Here is a 13,291-nt window from a genome sequence, read left to right on the forward strand (position 1 = left end):
AAAACAGTTATGAGGCTATTTCCAGAAGAACTCACAATAGTTTATAAAAATAATAGAGCTCTGTGCTCTACTGTGCGAAAAAGGCGCTCAGGAGCATGCCAGCACAACCTCTGTGGCTCCAGACTGTCTGCCCATTGACTGAAAATCATTTTTCTCCCACAGGCTAAATGAATACCTTTTTCAGTTTATTTCCAAAATGTAAGCACTGAGCAAGGTACAGTAGGTACTGTAGGGTTATTGAGTTTCAAGTAAATGATCTTCCTTTCGTGATGCAGCTTGAAGCTAATCTGTCAGTGCATCGCATGCCTTCATTGATGAGTCTGTGAAATCCTTCTCAGAAGAAACATCATCAGCCCTGTTTTCGTGACATCAAAGAGATAATTTGAGGAAACACTTGAACTCTTCTTCCTGACTGTAATTCTTTGACAAATTTCAGAATTTTGAACAAAAATATTGTAATCTGTGTTAGAAGACAAGCCTGACATCAGGATAATGGAGATGGCTTCAATAACACTTTTTATAATGCCTTTTTAATTCTACCACACAGCTATTCATTCTGCTTCACCCCTTCAGAAAGTAACATTAACTTACTTTGCTTCATTGTTTTGATTATTTAAGATTGTGCTGTAAAGATGTACAACATACATTTGTGTAAATATTTTTTGTAATTGAACTGCTTGTTGTTTCTTGATGCACCTTTAAGATTAGGCTTCTAAAAAAGAGATGACTATATCTGTGAAAGAAAAATTAAACAACAAGGTCAGATAATTTAAATGCTTTAAAAAAATATGCGTTGATTATGACTGAGATATTTTTAAGAAACCAGGTTCCTATGTGTAGACAGAATGTGTGTTTTTGCTTTTGTTATGCCTATAGACATCTGTGTCTGCAATGCGATTTGCTGTTTAATTATACCTAATTGTTAAACTGCCTCTCAGTGACTGCAGCTGACATCATTACAGCATTGCTTTGTCATCCGTTGATGGGGTTGTGTGTTTATTCCCTACACAATTGGTGGCCAAAGGACGTAGAACATCTCTCACAGGTATAATAATCCACTGCAACTCCAGTTGCTCTGCTAATCCTCCACTGACACAAATGGACATTCACACGAAGACACACACAAACACAGTCAAGCAGCATGTGACCAGCTTATGCAATGAGGCCAAGGCTTTATATACTACCTGTAGGCACCGGTTTCCCAGAAGGGAGAACATTACAGTGCAGGTGTGTCTGTCTATTTATCTGAGTGAGGGGTCGTCGAGTGTGTCTTCGGGCACAGGGGAGAGCTGCTGCTGCTGCTGTTGCCACACTCAAAGGGTGGAAAAGACTGAGGCCAGAGAGACCCAGAGGGCGAGGAAGAAAGGGATCCACAGTGAGAAAGTTGCCTAGCAGAAAGTCCTGAGGGCTGGTTGCAGAGGGGTTTTTGTGGTCTCAGCTGTGAAGCACTGGAGAAAACAACAACCATGTTTTTTCGCATCCCTCGACTGACCCCTGGATATATTAGATACCTCCAGGTGCGTAAGATGCTTCAGGGCGATTTTCTTCTTTAGCTAGATTAATGATTAGTCTTGGACATTAAGGGACATCTGCAGTGGCGCAACAGTGAAGCAAATTCCATTAGAGCCTCTAATAACAAACAACTTTTAATATCTCGAGCCTCAGCCCTGCACATTTCTCTGTCTACACTGCTTTAGTAGTGTGTAGATTTTAAACAAAAGAAATTCAATATTTCTCTTAAAGCCGACTTTGGTATGCATTAAATAGATTCACTGTTTGAGTTAAACCATCTTATGCATGCCTGAAGAAAAGGTCAGCATAACTAGAAATCAGATTTACATTGAATTGCTCTAAAGCTCATTTTAAACTGATGCCACAGACTCATCGTTGTACACAAAGTGCCCATTTGTGCATGTCTCATGGCAGGATTTAGAATAGAGGATTACAGCAGCCTGTCTTTGAATGGATTTGAATCAGAAATGCCTTAGCTCCCCAGGGTCAGGTAAACACCCTTTAATTGGATCTCCCGAGGATCAGCATGAGATCCATGTTCTCAATCCCCCTGGTGGGTAATTCAGATGCAGCTAGGTTTAGGAGCCTACAGTGTGGCTTGTGTTTATTTAAAAAAATGGGACAGTGTCAAACCTCATTATCTATGTATCAGCTCATCAGAGTTCATGTTAGATAATTCTCAGTTGTTGCTAAAATAGGTCATGGTTGTAAGCCTACCTGTTGTGCACTTCTTTGATTGAGAAGAAACTGTTCTGTCACGGTCTGTGAAAATCATGTATCTCAAAAATGTCAAGTTTTCAGTGGGTTTTAAAATTGTTTATTAAGCCTTAGAAAACTGAGACTTTTCTTAATCCTTTAGTGTATCAGAAAAATTCAAAATCGTCAAATTTGGAGACATGTGGTATTCACAGCACAGCTAATAACAGAACAGTAAAGAGGAAATAACTTATTTATAAATTTATATCTGACTTTAGGACATGTCTTGGACAGTGACTGTTATGTATTGAAACTGAGACAAAATGGAGTTTCTAGTGCGGCTCTTCCCTTATGGTAAGACCATCGCTGGGATGAGACATGTGTGTGACCACGGTCACCTCTATAAGGACTCTACCGCGGCCAGAGCCAGGAGGAACGCTGCTGCTGACACAGTACCTTGGCCATCATCAACAGGGATCATGATCGCGCCCGTTGGTGGCTCTCGTGGCTACGTGGGTGGTGACCCCTGCTCTCTCTTTCAGACTCAGGCAGCCCAGACTGTGCTGCAGAGCCGGGAGACCCCTGTGATGCCGCGCATGGCCTTCCTGCTGGGTCTCATGGGGATCGGCATGTCTGGCTACAGCTCCCGCCAACTCACACTGCACTGCAAGCCGTCGAGTCACCTCTTTAGATGAGATGGATGGAGGATGGTGGCACACACATACACATACACAGGGGTGTTGCAAAAATTCTGGCCAGGCCACTCCCCACATCCACACCTATTTGTTCTAGTGTGTTTATGTGTGTGTGTTAGTGTGGTGTGTGTGTGCAGGGGTGTAGGACTAGGGGGAAAAAAGGAAACCGAGCATGTGAGGAGGGCACACACACACCCACACACACACACTAGAACAAATAGCTATGGATGCTGGGAAGGGCCCATAGAGAATGCTTCCTCTTAGCACACACACACACACACACACACACACACACACACACACACAAACAGCTTTTACTTATTATAAATCTGACATTTTGGGAAACACGCTTGTTGAGAGAACTTTCAGTCTGCTCATCTGTTTCATCAAAAAAGTGTGTCTCCTAAAATGCAAGTGTGTCTCCTAAAATGTCAAACTATTCCTTTAAAAGCAACATGGAAAGACCAACAAGATTGAGAGAAGCAATGCTACCAGGTTTTCTGTTTCAGATTTTGTTTTTCTCTGTGCATCCCTACTAGTACTATAATATAAGCCTGCTTTAATATGTGTGGTTCAAGTTCAGTGTCGTCCATCTTCTGGATTTCAAAATGATTGTGTTGTGTTTGAGATGAAAAGATTGTTGCCTTAAAGCTCCGTTTGCAGTAAAAAGTAAACAGGTTAATCCTCCATGTTTAAAACTACCCCTCCTTTTAAGCACAGTGTAGTTTTTTTTCTTGTCTCTAATAGGTGGTGGTGATGGAACAGTGGATAGACATGTGCCTTTGGTGTTCCAACTGTAACATCCACCAATGTGTCCCTGGGCAAAACACTTAACCCCTAGTTGCTCCAGAGCTGTAAAACCTCTGACATATGTAGGTTATTTTAAGTCACTTTGTAAATAATAATAATGGTAATATGCAGGGGAACAGAAAGGCAGCTTTCGATGTTTCTGATGAATTTGGTTGATGCTGTACATGAACCACAGTCCTTCCGCATGTCCCGTGCCTTATCATGGGAGTATTCAGTCAGAACTGACCATTTAAATTATTTACACTTTTCTAAATGCAGCTTGAGCTGAGCCCCAAGGAATCACTTCCAAAATCCTCATCGTTTAATCACCGTTACTTTTTCTCTGGCATTCTAGCAGTTTCCATGATGTAACTCAGAGCGCCAGGTCACTCCTCTTTCGGATGACAGCCAATGTCTTGATCTAATTGCTCTTTTTGGATTCCCTTGGTGAATTTGCACAAGGCAAGGAAACAGAAAGAGATATCACATCAGAAGCAGCTTCAGCAGCCTTTTTATTTCAGCCGGATTTCACTCTTCATTCTGGAGATGACAGTTTGAGTTTGGGCCTTTCTAATATCGCTCTCAAACTTGTTCTCATTGTCTGTTTGGCTGCGCTCAACTCCTGAAAATGCACAGAGAAAATACAATACAAACAGAAGCAAAATGAATGTGTGATTTTTGATGTTTGAACAATGCTACTTTGCACTCTTTTGTGTATATGTCTTGTACATAATCATATACATATCACTTTGATGCTGTATGAGATTAGTAGAGCAAGACAGTGGGTGCTACCAGCCTGTGTTGTGAGCTGGACAGAGCGACATCTAGCTGGATTGACACACGGCACTGCTGTGTTGTTGTCAGGCAGAGGAACCAGGACAGCCACCCTGGATACCACCTGAACCGACATGCGAATCCACCCGGATGTCTCCCTGTTGCACACCAATTGTCAGACAAGATGAAGGTAGCCGAATGACCGCTACGGTCTCTTAACATAGGTAGACTTTTTTTGGCTGTATATCTGTTACACACAATGCTTTGTAATGAAAAAAAACCCCATTACTGACAGCATATGAATGTATCACTGACGAAGAATGAAAATGAACAAAGTAATTGTAAAGACTAGTGTGCGTCCTGTCCTGATTTAACAAAAGAGAAGTTATGTGCATAGTTTGAATATAAGAAGAAAATATCAGCATGTTAACAGGTCACAAGGTGTGTGCAGTGATACAGTGATCTCTCACAGATCCTCTTACCATGCATGTCTTTTTTAGACCAACTTATACTTACAAGGAGAGGGGTCACTGACCGTGAAATGGAGAAGTGTGGTTATTTATGTGATTTGAGCTTGTGACTGGGATTCTAATTGAACAAGGGATTTAAAAAGGTTGTATGATATCAATGATTGAAGGGTGATTTTTGCAAAGAAGCGATTTTTCGTGATACAAAGGCATAAGATGTCTCAAATGGCACTTGAAATCTACCTTCAATTGTGTAAATGAACATATGTAAATTAATACAGATTTTCAGGAGTTTGTTTGACATGAAGCATTATAAATGCACAACAAAGCACCTTTGAACATGCTTTATTTTTGTTGGATTTATTCACTCTGTATGCAAGAATAAATTCTTAGATTTGTTATGTGTCTCCTGTGACTTTCTGAAAAATGCTAAAAGAAGAAGAAATACTTCCTTCATGCACTAGATGTCAGCATAGATTTTCAGCCACTTTCTCACACTGAAGCAACAAGTCTGTGAGCTTTACATCTCCATCATCCATTAGAGTGCGCAAATGTACACTATAATGTCTGTGACCGATACCCCTACACAAGCGGTTCTGTTAAAAACATTTGATCAGTGACCCAATTTGTTTTCATAAACAAGTGGCATTTTATAAAACTCCACTGCAAACCTGCTTAATCAGCCATCCCTTCAACATTGTTTTGATGCGCACAGCAACATTTTGGGCAACATTATGCGTCAACATTGGTCAAGAGAAGCTCCAGTTTCTGGGTTTTTAATTTGTGTCTCACTCGTGAGGTTTTTAGAAATTGATATTATTTTCCCCACAGCCGTTTCTTGCTGATTCACCCCCACTCAACTTAGGCAAGTTGATCTGCCCGTCAGACAGCCCCCTCCAGTGTTGCTTGACAGCTGATGGAAATTTCATGCTCAAGGCTAAGACACTGCGTTCTGACCCAGTTATCGATCTAAGCTGCTTTGGAAACAAGCCCCAAAACTATCCTAGCAGGAGCCAGTCAGGGTTACACGTGTGCCACTCTGGATTTTATGGAAGCTTAGCATTGAGCTTTAAGGAGAAAATGTGTGGAAATATACCGTGAGCTCCCAACCACTACAGTGGTTAACATGTGCATGACCACTGGTTGGACAATTAGAAATATTACAAACATTGCCGTGGCAGTCAGAAGCCTTTTGTCCAGGGAAACACACCTGTTTGTCTGTTTTTTTTAATCAGGTTCCCAGCCTCAGGGAAGAGAGAAGCCAGGAGTCAGGGACAGACAGACAGACAGAATTTCTTACTCTCTCCAGGCTTAAAAATACACACACACACACACACACACACACACACACACACACAGAGGACCATTGTGTGTCTGTTTCAGTAGCTTCTCCTCAGGAGGCTCTTGTTACCGTCTCTTGCAGCCAACAACAAAGAGCTGAATGTCTTTGCTACCAAAGAGATGGATGAAGAAGGAGGGGGGGGGCATATCCACAAGGTCTTTTAACCATTTAAAGTCTCGATACTGCCTGTGCGTGTATGTTTGTGTGTGTAGGAGTCTTCTCTTTTATTTCTCTTAGATTCTAATCTTACGGTGTCATACCTGTATCAAATGAGAGCAAATACTGAGAGTAGCCTGATTTAGCTATGTATAATGGACAGCTGTGCATGTGTTAGGCTCTGTAACAGACAACAAGTCGTTTAGGATCACAACTCACAAGACAGGCAGAGAGTACAAATGTACACATATTTGACAAAAAAAAATTAACAGAACAATATGGAAGGAATGCATTTCAACCCCTCACACTATCTTCAGGAGACAGTCTCAAGTTGTGCAAAAAAATTCGCAATAAGTTCATTACACACAAGTATACAGGCAATCCTGCCAAAGTCAAAGGGTGATAAATCAGCTGCAGGCGACAAAGTTAACATAAAAAAGTAACCATTGTTCCTATGTGTCAGTGAGCACTTAATTAATGGTTGTGGAGTCTCAAGTTCAAGCCCTGATGTCGGCAAGTATCAAGTAAACACCTCAGTGAAGTGTCCTTGAGCAAGACATTAAATCCCTGTCAGCTCCGGGTGGCTCTTCTGTTGTAGATCTTGACCTTTGACCTACCGAAGTAAGCGATGTAAACAGATTTAGAAATTCTCTCACATTGTGATTTTTGAGAACTGAAAGTTTGCAGTCAAAGTTTTATTCAGAGGCAGAGTAGATCAGAGGCGTAAAGAAACTTGTCACAATCATGTTCATGTGCTTCCTCCACATTGAACTGGATAAGAATCAAAGAGCAGTCTACAGCAATGATGATGAATTTATGTGGAATGATGACTTTATTTGAATTTCCCCTGAACCACTTTTCCTCATAAGGTAATAATCTATGAGGAGGCTTTCATATAAAGGAACAATGCGCACCTCATTAGAGCTGGACTAAATATATACGTCATATGTAACAAAGTAACTGTTACAGAAAGAGCTTCAAAAAGCTACTTTATTACTTTAAAGCGAATTTGATCAATATTTTTTATAATAACAATTTATCAAAGGACAATGTGAAAATAGTGTGCAGTCGCTCGAAGTTATGACCCTACAGGGAATTGTCGCAGGAATCTGCAGCTCCACGTGGTTTTACTGAGCTTTCACTAGCAAGGACCACAATCAACAGATACGATTAAATGATTTACTGATAAACAAACAGAAGATGTGTGATGCTTGCAGTAGCTGAATAGACATTCGAAAGCATTGTGGGGAAGCTACAATAGGGAAATCCGCTATAGCACCCGGGCATGACCGACCCCCATATAACCCTATGGAGAGGAAGAGGAGATGAGGAGACTGGACAGAGAAAGGGGTGAGCAGGAGGGGTGCAGAATGCGAGAGCGAAGAAGAGGACGTGTGTTGTGTGGGTATTTATGGAAATGCCGGGACTGACATCATTGATGTGTGGTCCCTTTCTCAAAACGTTGTTCTCGGTCCACAAAATGCTCTACAAATCCACTATATGCGGCCTGCTGACGACAGGCAGACACAGTTAGCAACTAGCTGGTGAAAGTAGAAGCAGAAGAGCCAACTATTTCCCTCAGGACGTGGTAGAAAACAAAAACAAAGCAAAAAGAATGTGAATGTTGTACTTAGATTCATCAGGTGGCCAGAAACATGACTCCAAATGAATGCGAATGTTGCTCCATAACTGCTAAATGTGTAAATAAGCAACAGTTTGCTAACAAGGTCACCATACCAACTTAAAAGGTGTCAATGTTGTGTCAATGTTGTGCTTACAACTTGTTTCTGACCATAAGTGGCAAAAAAAGGTTATTGCTATTGCTGTAGCTTGATTGTTACAAAATTAGGTATCTTATTTCTACTTGAGTGATTTTAACTCATGTAGCAATACATGCAACATTATGTAATTAAATGTAAATCACAACTGTGTATGTGTTTCACTTGTGCATACATGGTATTGGCATTATAAAGCACAATTCCTTTTTAAGTGTGGTCGATTTGTCTGCTGGTTTGTGTGTGTGTGTGTGTGTGTGCGTGTGTGTGTGCTCTCTGTGACGCAGCAGTTTTCCCCTCCCTTTAAACAGCTCTTCTTAAACAGCGGAAGAGCTTGGCCTTGTTTTAAATGTGTCCTCTGCCTTGAGCTCATTAAAACACCTCTCGTGCACAGGAGCTAATTATTTTTTCAGCCTCCTTCCATGCTAACACAAGTGAGTGCTGTCATGCATGCACACACAACCACACACGCATGCACATTACATGCACATAATCTAAAAACTTTTAATCAATGATTACCTACTGTATGTCTGGGATTAGGCGCACACTGTGTTAATCTACAGGCTGACAGGGGAAATAGCAGCTGTGTGGATGCGTGGTGTTACCTGGCAGCTTCACCAAACACAAGGAGGTGTGTATGCCAAGACACATTCATCCAATCTATTTTAGGTCTGATTTGCAGAATTGATGAGGTGTGACTGAAAATGACCTTTTTGTGAATGGACTTAAGTAGCCAATTACAAGTCTTTGATAGTGCTTTTCTTTTTTGTTGAGTTCCTTACAAATACAGAAATGTTTATCCACATGTGTGTACAAGACATGCAATACTAACTCCCATGCACAATTGCTTGAGGGACCAATGGAAAACAATCTAAAGTTATAATTATTCATTACTGCATGAGTGCAAGAGCACGTACTCCCTTCTAGTTCCTGTGTTAAAGCTGCACTAATGACTCAGCCCTCCAATGCTCAAACTACCTGCTCTACAGCTTCAAGACCCCCCGAGATGTTTTACTTTTCCACCACCTCACCCCCAACATTTCTGTCTTTGACCTTTGACATTCTGGCTTTTAGTCTCCCTATCAGTATCGCTGCGTCCCTTTTCGGACAGCCAGCTGCATTTGTTCTGTCAGTGAAAATTCTCTCTCATTGTTAGGAACAAAACAGACAGAGGAGAAAGAGAGATAAAGGAAGGAAGGGAGGGAGATGAGCCAATTTAGCTGAGTCAACTAAATAAGAACAGGGTACTGTTAAAGGAGTGATAAAAGTACTCATAACAGGGACTCTTTGGCCTTGTAATTGTAGAGTTAGTTGCTTCAACCTCTAATATTTCCTTAAATTGATGTGCAAATGTGTTTAAGGTTTAATCTATAATTATGTCTTCTGTTCAAACAAGCTTTCTTTATGATTTACTCTAAAGGATCTTTGTCATTCTTTCTTGCCTGATACTGTATTTTGTAGATTGAAAACTTAGATTAAAGTAAGCAATGGCATACAACTTATTCTTACTTATATTATTTAGACAGTGATTGAAATTCTATATCAGTTTTAAGTCACTCTTCAGATACCAACTGCTCATTAAAGCTACACTCAGCAGAGCGTCTCTAGAGTTGGCCTGTGAACATAATTAAAGCTTTAATCTCTGTCCTTGGCTAACAAGTTTTGATGCGGTCCCGTGGGTTTGTGCTGGACAAGCGTGTGAGTTGTGAATCTCATCACATAGTTGGTTAATCTCAGCTGTCTTCTTCCGTTCGCTGTGCGACCACGACAGGACTGAACAGTTTGTGAAAAATGAAAAGATGTCTGTTATGCTTATTTTAGCAGTTCTTTACACTCATAAATCAAAATATTGATGGAATGTCAAGGAATAGTACGCATGTACAAACACTGATAAGACCTCATTGTTGCATTTGATGTGCTTGTTAATGTCAGAAAACCTGTAACCTAACATCTGTAAAAATTAGGAGACTTTGGATTATTTTGGCTTTTATACTTACATTTAATTAAATCTTGAATAACATTATTTTGGCCACTGGGGGCAGTGGAAACAAGCCATGAACACAACACAAATTTATTAGTTAATGTGTAAGCAAACAATTATCAAAAACATTATCAGTCATTTGGAGTCGTGTTTCTGGCCACCTGGTAAATGTTAAGTTCGATATTCAATATCTTTAACTCTGTTTGAAATATCTTGCTCGTTAGCTGCTAAATGCTGCACAATGTTCATCAGCAAACGTTGTTTGTCTGCCTCTTGGTGCTGAGCAGGTGGTGAAAAAAACCCAGTAAAGTTGTGGGCCGTAAAACCAAAACAATGAGCTGTAAGTGGATAAAGCTCTATCGAGCTAAGGCGAGCTGCACAGTCTGGTGATAATTCTCTGTGTGAGCCTTTGTTAATATAAAATGTTGATTACAGCCACTTTAAAATAATAATAAGCTATGATCTACAGGGACTTTAGCGCTGCATCACATTTTCTGCCAAATAACACAACTTTGTAGTTGTTCTTGGTGATGCACAGAAAAGCAATTAAGAAGTTAAGCACACTGTCCTAGACATTCCCCAGGCCTGGATCTGCAGTTTAAGCAGTACAGTACATCTGTGTCCATGTGAGACATTAGAAGCAGGTGGGATAATCCCAGCTGTGTTCCACCATGACTGTCTGAGCCTGCCAGACCTGACCTGCGGCCTCAACAATCAGAACAGCTGACGTAAGAGTGACTTACATGCTCCTTAACAATACACATATAGTGCATGCAGACACAAATACAGTACATCTTGACATGTCTTATTTGCTAAGCAGAGCTGGATTAACCCACTAGAGGGCCCCAGGGGAAACTTTTTACGTGGGCCCCAACTGACCCATATTGAGTGATCAGAAATTTGCTTTGTGTTAACAGTAACACTTTTCTTTTCTTTACCCTATAGCATTTATGAGCAGTTTGTAACACAGTATATTGTAGTTGTAAGCAGATATAAGTGTTTATTAATATATTTATCACAACTATAGCTCCCCATGGGCAAAGACAATGTAGTAAAACAGTACTGTAATAATAATAAAATATCTCTTCACAGGAGAAGTTATAATTGTTCACAAATACTTTACATTAATAAACGCAACTATAGTGTGTTATAACCATTCAGTTAAATACATAGTGATACAATTCTAAATGCTGGGGTTAAAGTAAAGTGTTACTGGTGTAAATTGTAGGCACAATTGTCTTTAGTTCATCATGTATCATGTGTCATGTATTCAATATAAATTAAAACAATAAATGCGTTAAACAGTTAAATAGTGCCTTTCTTAACTCCTCCTGTGTTCCTGTCAGTTCTGGGTTTTAGTATTAAAGGGTAACTACAGTAAATCAATAAACATGTTTCATTAGTAGATCTCAAATTTAAAATTATTACACATATGGTATAGAGTATATATCTATATATATAGAGTACCTAGGGATAACTAATCCTCTTTATACAGTATAAAAGAGTACATGTCAGTTTGTCCTCCCAGATCCATGGGTTCAAATAATGTGAAGGGTTTCTAATTTGCAAAAGCTGGTCATTGTAGGGCAAAGACAATCAAGTAGATTGACTAGGGACATAAATATTGGCACCCAGGGCTACTTTGACTGTAAATGACCACTGTAGAGATACTGTGGGAATGCATGTCCCAGAAAGGGTCTCAGATGGACAATTGACCCACTGATGACCTTCAGTGTCAAAGGTGACTGACCTGCCTATTGACAGGTGATGGAGATATCCTTACAGCCAGCCATGGCTTGTGTCAACTTGTACTAATGAAGAACTGATTCCAAATTGCACGCACACACACACACACACACACACACACAAACACACACACACACACACACACACACACACCTAAAGTAACATCACAAATTAAAACCGTGCTTTAGAGCCAAACATTGTTTTCAGTATCGGTCTGTATTGCTTCTGCATTATGAAACAGCATTATTACATTATTAGATGTTGATTACACACAGTGAAACATTGCCCAACACCATGCATGACTAAAAACACAACTTTTTTTCTGGGCAGATCTCATAAAAGAAAGAAAAATCTTAAAAACAGAGTCTGTGTGATTCTTTTACTGCAAGTTCTTACACATCTAAAGATCCACGTTCCCTGCTGACTTCCAGTATAATGTGGACATTGAAACCTTTGAATCAGGTGAGTGGTCTTAACCGGAGCTAAACTGTGGCTATTTTTAAGAGTTCAGCCCACAAGCATAATGTGTCATTTGTTTCCCCTGGCGTCAGAGGTCTTAGAGTAAGAGAGAGAGAGAGAGACAGAGAGAGAGACATTCAATTTTAAGTGAAAACACCAACTCTAAAACTTCCAGTCTTCTGTTTATATAACACGTTATACCCACATTTCTACACATTCTCCAAACAGAAAAAATCGTTTTACTCACAGACAATCCAGAGCTGTGGATTTTATTTTATACAACAAACAGCATTTGTTTAAAGTAAATTTGAGATCAGCTGTTTTTAAAAAAGGACAAAAACAAGTTGTTTTCATGTGAAGGACTCCCAAATACAGATTTGACAAGAATTAACTGAAGAATTGATTTAGTCCCGAAAGCTAAAAATATTGTCTATTTTGAAGTGTCGTAGATAACCATGAAGAAAGAAGACCTTTGACCAAAATAACTAATGTTATTACTCCACGCATTGTTTTAACAATGACTGAATGCATTTTAAAAAACCTTATTAAAAAAGAAATAGATTGTTCTTTTTTTACATGTTGTGTGTGGCAGATCACAGAGAAATACACTTAGGCCTAATTATGGCAAAACAATTACTAAAATATTAAATATTACATTAGATATTATGTAACACATCACATAGACAGTAATAAAGATATTTACTCAAAGAGCCATGCACAACATACACAGGTGTATTTCCATTTTTGGCAACTTTAAACCTCTACAGCGTGACATTTCAGAGTGAAATGTTGTACTTTTTACATCATTGAAGTTACATTTTACATATGCTATGAACATTTCATAAAATATGATGAACTCTTAAAAATGAACCTGTCCAACCAAATATCAAGTGGTTAAA

The sequence above is a fragment of the Micropterus dolomieu genome, linkage group LG10 (assembly GCF_021292245.1).
Source record: "Micropterus dolomieu isolate WLL.071019.BEF.003 ecotype Adirondacks linkage group LG10, ASM2129224v1, whole genome shotgun sequence".
Taxonomy (NCBI): Eukaryota; Metazoa; Chordata; class Actinopteri; order Centrarchiformes; family Centrarchidae; genus Micropterus; species Micropterus dolomieu.